We start from the raw sequence: 8,071 nt of genomic DNA, 5'->3' as shown, positions 1-8,071 counted from the left end.
GCAACATATTAGGTCCAAAAAAGCCCTGGTAGACTTGCTAGCGTCTCCAGGCTTTTGTAACCTGAAAATTAACGACAGGTACAGATCTTTCTGCGACAATTCAACAAGATCCGACCTCGTCGATGTCAACTGCTCCCTCAGATTGTAGGGCAGGAACTGATGTGGTGTCTCGGAGCTACTCATCAGACGACGCCTATACACAAAGAACCTGCAACCCACTTCCTAGCGACGGACGCCTCGGATTGGGGTTGGGGGGGCCACATCCCCTTGACGGGAACCTTGTCAGGAAAATGGTCATACCAACAGAAAATGTGGCACTGCAACAAAAAGGACTTATATGCAGTGAAAGCAGCAATAAAAATAAATGTAAAAATATTACAAAACACACACGTGTTAATACAATCGAACAAATGAAACTCTGATTGCATACATTCAAACAGAAGGTGGAACGAAATCGATAGGGTTACTTACACTAACCTTCAAACTATTGCACCTGACGGACAAATTCAACATAACTCTGTCGGTACATTACCTACCAGGGTGATCATAGCAGACAGATTATAAAGGTTAAAAAAGGCTGCGTAGTGACCTTTTTTCTCTAGCATGGGTGTTTCCCCCTCCTAGTCTGTTACCCTGAGTTTTAGCACACCTAAACTGGGCGACGGGAACCTATCTGATAGTTGCTTCAGATTGGCCGCGAGGTTTCTGGCTGCAGGACCTGAAATCCAGGTCTCTAGATCACCCCCACGAAATTCAACACCTATCGCAGACACTCCTAGATACGACAATTGCACTGTCTCCTCCACAAATACAAGCATTGACCCTAAAAGTTTGGGAAATTGGGGGTGGGGTGCCCAAATAAAAGACTGGTCCACACAGGAAAAATATCTACTTTTGAAGAGTTGGTCACCACCTTGTCCACTTATTTACCCGCAATCAAAAGAGGGCTGTCATGGTGTGACAACTCTCAAGTGAACCCAAAATCCCCTCAAACAGCCGATATTGCAAAAAAATTAATATCACTTTTTCTAAAAGAAAATTTATCCTATCAACCATCCTTGTTCGCAAATCGGCAATTTTAACTTTTTGCGGTCCCCATGTAGAACAACAAACATTTTCAAATTTTATTATTAAACACACCCTCAGGGTATTAGGAGTAGCTAAACCAAAAGTCCTGAAATCATCCGTCACGTGGGACCCGCGAATAGTACTAGACTGGCTTTCTTCCAACCCTCCTAGGGTCACTTTATTCGATACGGCTCGCAGAACAGCCACAGTATTGCATTTAGCATTGGGCCACAGGGTTCACTTTATTAGAAATTACTGACGAGCAATTCGTGGATGATGGTGGTAACATTTATTTAACACCGGTATTCGAATCTAAGACAGACACTCAAGACGCCAGTCAACATGGAAACTTTCTAAACACCACGATAAAACATAATATGCCCTATCACTTTAGTGAGACTTCAGTTAGTCCTGACGACTCATAGGTCTAGTGGTTAGTACCCCTGACTACGAATCCATGGGTCCCAGGTTCGATTCCCGGCTGGGACGAACATTGATGTGATGAGCATTTGGTGTTGTGCTTGGGACTTGGGTGTTTAAATATGTAATTATATGTCTATCTTTCTATAATATGTATGTATATCCGTTGCCTAGTACCCATAACACAAGCTTCACCAGCTTAGCATGGGACTAGGTCAATTGGTGTGAACTGTCTTTAAAAAAATAAATAAAAAATAAGCTTTGAGTAACAGGTACAAGAAGATCTCAAGTAAAAAATTTAAACAATATTTTTATATCCATCAACAGCAAACTAATTAGGTCGAAAATCAACCAATAGATGAAACTTTTTATTACACGGGGTAATTGGAAATCTTCAAATACGAGTACATATATTCTTTAATCATTACTGCCGCGAGATAGACTCTCGTGGAGAAAACTCATCACTCTTTCTTTAATACATTTGCACCATCGTAATTATAGAAATACCTTGTTGTGATGATAGGAAGTTTATATTATTATGTTAATTGTACATCTCAATCAATATAGTTATATTTATACCGTAACTAAGAACAATAATAATAATTGCTAAATACTTATGCTTTGATTAAGAATATTGGCAAGTAAATAAAATAGTTATATAAACAATAACGGCTTTAGCTAAAGCCCTGACTTTAATTATTCATAATCATCATAGCGTTGTGTTTCATACTGTACTTTATACATCCACCAGCAGATAACAAACACGTCTTCATTATACAATGCTGTATGTTTTCCGGAGGCACATCAATATGACGGTTTTACATAAAAATAAAACCGATATTATGTGCCGAGAAGGAAAACATACAGCATTGTAGGAAGCTCTTCCTGGTGAAGACTCTATGACTGTGGAAATGACGACGTCCTAGCTGGTTAAGATAAGTATGAAGTTTAGGCGATTACAGCGCCATCTATTCTATCTAAGCGGAACTATTTCACTCGGTATGTATCGCACTTCATGGCTAAGTATATGTTAACGTAAAATTGTAAAAACCGTTAGATTGTAATCTATCTCGCGAGATTATAAACTGTCGAAAGATTGTGAACCTCAGCGTACTGCTTACAATTTAACGTATTATTATTCGGTAGATTGTACTACACTAACTTAGTTATCATTCAAACTTCTTTGGTCAATTACAGATTAATTTTACTTCCCAACAATTTCATATAACTACCGAATAATAATACCTTAAATTGTAAGCAGTTCGTTGAGGTTCACAATCTTTCGACAGTTAACAATCTCGCGAGATATATTACAATCTAACGGTGTTTACAATTTTACGGTGACATATACATTGCTTCTTCATTATACAATGCTGTATGTTTTCCTTCTCGGCACATAATATCGGTTTTATTTTTATGTAAAACCGTCATATTATTAATTATTTCTTTATCCTTATACAATGTTATATAATGCTGTTTCGTCGGTGATGTTTTATATTTTCATAGCAATCTATATTTTAACATATGATGTAAGAAAAGAGTTGCTTATCTAAAATCTAAATGGTCCGTTATTGTTGAATGCACGTTAAAGACGGCAGTATACCAAATTCAGGAACCCTTTAGAACCACTTGAAATGATTAGTATTGCATTGAGGTAAGAAATTTCAAATATTAAATAAATAAAAATATATGTTTAAATAATAATACATAAACTTAAAGCTAAAAAAAAATGTTCGTCAGTTATTCATTTATTATCTTTAAAATCAGTTTAATTTAAGTATTACTACTAGTCAACAAAGCAAAGTTATATTCTTCTTCTTGACTATTATCTATCTATATTCTGTAAAATTATTAGCTGTAGTGTTGGCTGAGAAGGGAGCGTCAAATTCATCTGTTCGATACCCCGATGGTGATGGTGACTGGGCATTTTGTGTAGTGTGATATCCATACTGTTGTCCAGTTTGATATCCGCGTGACTGCAATGGTGTTGCATGATTCTGTTGCCCAGTTTGATATCCGCGTGACTGCCATGGTGTTGCATGATTCTGTTGCCCAGTTTGATATCCGCGTGACTGCCATGGTGTTGCATGATTCTGTTGCCCAGTTTGATATCCGCGTGACTGCCATGGTGTTGCATGATTCTGTTGCCCAGTTTGATATCCGCGTGACTGCAATGGTGTTGCATGATACTGTTGCCCAGTTTGATATCCGCGTGACTGCCATGGTGTTGCATGATTCTGTTGCCCAGTTTGATATCCGCGTGACTGCCATGGTGTTGCATGATTCTGTTGCCCAGTTTGATATCCGCGTGACTGCAATGGTGTTGCATGATACTGTTGCCCAGTTTGATATCCGCGTGACTGCCATGGTGTTGCATGATTCTGTTGCCCAGTTTGATATCCGCGTGACTGCCATGGTGTTGCATGATTCTGTTGCCCAGTTTGATATCCGCGTGACTGCCATGGTGTTGCATGATTCTGTTGCCCAGTTTGATATCCGCGTGACTGCCATGGTGTTGCATGATTCTGTTGCCCAGTTTGATATCCGCGTGACTGCCATGGTGTTGCATGATTCTGTTGCCCAGTTTGATATCCGCGTGACTGCCATGGTGTTGCATGATACTGTTGCCCAGTTTGATATCCGCGTGACTGCAATGGTGTTGCATGATACTGTTGCCCAGTTTGATATCCGCGTGATTGCAATGGTGTTGATTGAGTCTGTTCCCCGAACCGCATTTCGGTAATGATATTTATAACTTTGCTTTGGAATGTCAAAGTCTGTAATTCCGTAAAGCCGTCCAAAGAAGGCAAAATTCCCTTGAAAAATGATAAGTGGTTTTCTGTCTCATGCAACGCTTCTAATGTTTGCGCCTCGAAATTATCTATTGCTTGGTTTGTCTCTTGCGGCTTGCAGGCACGTAGCGAGAGGGTCCTGGGGGTAACGAGGACATTTCTTGAGATAATGAAGATGATGTTGTGTTTTTGTTTCGTTCCGTTTCATCAGGCACGTTTTCAAGGCTACTGTCAGTTTTATTTTGGGCAAGTCTCAACAAAAATTGCAACTGATTGTAATAATGATATTTTTTAAATTGTTTTGCCCCTGATCCAGACGAACTGTTTTCTTTTAATTTTTTTACATATCGAAAAAGTTGTCCCTCACGCTTCTCCATTTTTTCACGATCTCGTTACCTGCAAAGAAAAAAAAAAAAAGAAAGAATATTAATCTATGATTGCAGATCTAAACGAGCCACCCTGTATAATTTTTGTGTTTCTATTTCATGTTCTTGGGCAGTGGAAATTCGATAAACGACTTGCATTTCAAATTTAAACGTGGAAGATCAACAATTTCTATTTCGTAAGTTTGTCAAGCTGTGTGGAAATATCTTCGACCACAGTACATAGAAGAGATTACAGTAGAAAAACAACAGAACATTGTATTAGATTTTGATCTCAAAGCCAACTTTCCTCATTGCTTTGGGGCAATTGATGGGAAACATACACGTTTGATAAACGTGGCTCTCTGTTTTATAATTACAAAAATTATTTTTCAATTGTTTTGCTGGCGGTTGTTGACTCAAATTATAAGTTTGTTTTTGTCGACGTGGGAGCATATGGAAAGGAAAGTGATTCTACTATTTTTAGAAATTCGACGCTTTACAAGATCTTAATGAGAAATGAATTACCATTACCTGTTTCTCAAACACTTAGAAATGATTATATTAACGAACCACCAATCCCATACGTACAATCAATTAAGCTGCAGAGGCGGTCTTGTTTTTTATTCCGCAGCACAGTATGGCGGATTTTTTGGAATACGTAGGATTTAAACCCATACGAAATTTCACTTGAGTGAGCAGACGCTTCATCGATTTGCTTGAAGGTAATGTAAAATATTTGTAGAGCAATCCATACCCTTTGGGACTTTTTTTATAAAGTGAAAGGGCAAGCAGTTTTTCATCAACGGTAAAACGTCGACCTTTCGGAGCTGAGCTCGTTTGCTCATATTTTTCACCACCTCTCCAAAGGCATTGACTTTGCACAATTTAGCAGCCTGGGATAGTCTGTCTTTGAAAGATTTCGCTCTCTTACGTAAGCGACAAATCTCGCTGCGCAGGTATCGAAGTACGGTATTTTTGGTTCCTCCTGTAAAATAATATTCTTATGTTTGTTACATGTTCAAAACATAAAGATATAAAAAGGAAAATCACAAGTGCCATTATGACTGACTAAACTCGGGTACCATCATGATCCAATACCATCGTCAAGTGTATCAAAAATTAAAGACCATTTCAAAAATTTAACATATTATGTAGCTTTAAAATAAAAAGTTGATAAAACAAACAAAAATAGATTTTTTGTGGTTCTATACACGATGATCGTCCACAATATTACCTGTACGAAACGTAGGTACTAAAGAACTTTAAGTAAAAATTATAAACTAAACCAGACTACAAGAAGGTTGAAACGAGACCTGCTTAACCTTCAAATCTCCAAGCACAGCAAAGTTGTCTGGAAAAAGATTTTTAACCAGATTAGCCACCATACATAACACAAATGATTTGGGTAAAATAGGTCTTCAGCTCATAATTTAGTCTGTTAAACCAAAGTGGAGTTTATTGTGGAATATAGAATGGATAATTTATGTGACGGGCCTGTGTCCAAGTCCCAACAGTGGGCCAATGCTTAGGTTGATGATGATGGTGATTCCACAAACCCACTGCAGCTCTGTAGTGTCAATGGGACGATAGACTGACACAACTGACGAAGAGTTGAAGATGCATGACCCACAGTTTAACTAACTTATAAATAAATAGTAATAATAATATTAAGATAACAAATCATTGACAAGTATAGAACCCTATTCTATTAGAAACCTCCCTAACTAGTAATTCTGTAAGTTAAGTAATGGTTTATTGGTGAAACTTACCCAACAAATGAAGTGATGGGACGGCAAGTGCATTAAGTCTCTTGTAACGGTTTCGATCCCTGTCTTTGAAATTCATTGTAAGGTCTGAAAAAAGATTGGTTTGGTTGCAATGTTGGTTCGATACTTACAAGATGAACGTATAAGTTATTCCATTCATTACCAATCCGCCAATTTGTTGCAGAGTTTAGGAATAGTAAGTGGATATTGGGTATACAGACAAACGGAGTCAACAGTGTAAACAGTAAAAACGGAGGAGTCTTACAGCTCAACTCAACGCTCATTCTGAAATACAAAATCGCCACAACAAACTTGTATTATAACAAACTTTTCACCACAACTATTATTTTTAAAGACGGTTACAGAATTTGATTGTGCACAGTTCAAGACAGTTGTTGAGTTGACAGAAAAACACGTGCACAAAAACAAAATAATGTTGCCAGAATACATAAAATCTGCCAAATTTTAAGAAGTCGTCAGATTATTATTTTTATGTATTTATGGAGAAATATAGTAGATGGCGCCACCATATTCTTTAAATGTCACTTAAATCTAACTGTCCCCACCCTGAGCTGCAGTCGCGGCGAATAGAGCAGGGATTAAATAAGTTTAGTCGTTTTCGCGGCGAAAAATGAATACAGAGTTTTTTATTATTGAAATACTGGCAAGACCAGCTATTTGGAAGTCTGGCCATCAACAGCATAAATTGAATATACCTTAATGTCAACAAAAATTTTTCAGCGGCACTTAAAATTCTATTTGCATTAACTTTTTTCTCCAATTCTGGTTAAATATTGATAAGAATATAATCGAAGGTTTCAATACTCATTCTGGTATACTCAAAAAAAAATTCTGGATATATTCTGTATTTCTCATACTTCTTGTGGAATTCTCCATCTATACCTTCGATTCCGAATCTTATTTAAATCATGTACTCCACAATCTCTTCCAAATATATGGTCTTGAACCAAAAGCTATTACTTTCCAAGCAATATCGAGATGAATTCGATAAAGACATTTCGATGTCGAACTTCCTTACTGGTCGCAGTGGCGAACGTGACTGGCGCGTGGCCTGCAAACGGCGCCGCGTGAATGGTCGCCTCGCCTCCCGCTTCGCCGATCCCCGTGGCCAGGCCGTAAGGGTCACAGGCTTAGCTTACTGAGGGTATTCCATGACGAGCATGAACATATCGGAGTTGACAAGACTTGTATTCTAATTTTAAAACACTTTTGGTTTCCCGGTTTAATGCAATTTGTTCGTAAGTATATATATGGGAGCAAATTCATATATAATGATTATATTGTAACAAAAATATAAATATTGATATTTTAATTCAAGTAAATAAATATATATGAACGCAAATTCATATATAATGATTATATTGTTACATAAATATAAAGATTGATATTTAATTCAAGAAAATAAATATTATATTTAAGAAAATAATAAACAATATTAAGGATTGATAGTCTGTTGTAAATTCATAGCATTTATTATTTATGTTTAAGGAATTGTCATTCATCATCATTTAATAATATCGCGGTCAAATTACTTGAAAACCGTTATATGGTTTATTTTATTTATCAATATTAATGGATCTGCAACTTAACGACTATTTGATAGTCTGTAGTCTCTATAATTAATATTGAAGAAATTGTG

General features: G+C 37.1%; 1 long non-coding RNA gene across 2 annotated transcripts; it reads right to left on the bottom strand.

Annotated features, from left to right (window-relative positions):
* Positions 1-4,535: 4,535 nt before the first annotated feature.
* Positions 4,536-6,805, bottom strand: LOC125060967. 2 transcript variants are annotated; one of them, XR_007118951.1, is made up of 4 exons: positions 6,575-6,805; positions 6,415-6,498; positions 5,177-5,630; positions 4,536-4,676 (listed from the first exon to the last, which is right to left on the bottom strand). It is a non-coding gene; the product is annotated as an uncharacterized LOC125060967 (long non-coding RNA). The 2 variants fall into 2 exon arrangements; XR_007118950.1 differs by having other exon boundaries at positions 6,415-6,805.
* Positions 6,806-8,071: the final 1,266 nt, after the last annotated feature.

Source organism: Pieris napi, chromosome 22, assembly GCF_905475465.1.
Source record: "Pieris napi chromosome 22, ilPieNapi1.2, whole genome shotgun sequence".
Classification (NCBI taxonomy): Eukaryota; Metazoa; Arthropoda; class Insecta; order Lepidoptera; family Pieridae; genus Pieris; species Pieris napi.
This window is presented reverse-complemented; position numbering and strand designations above follow the sequence as displayed.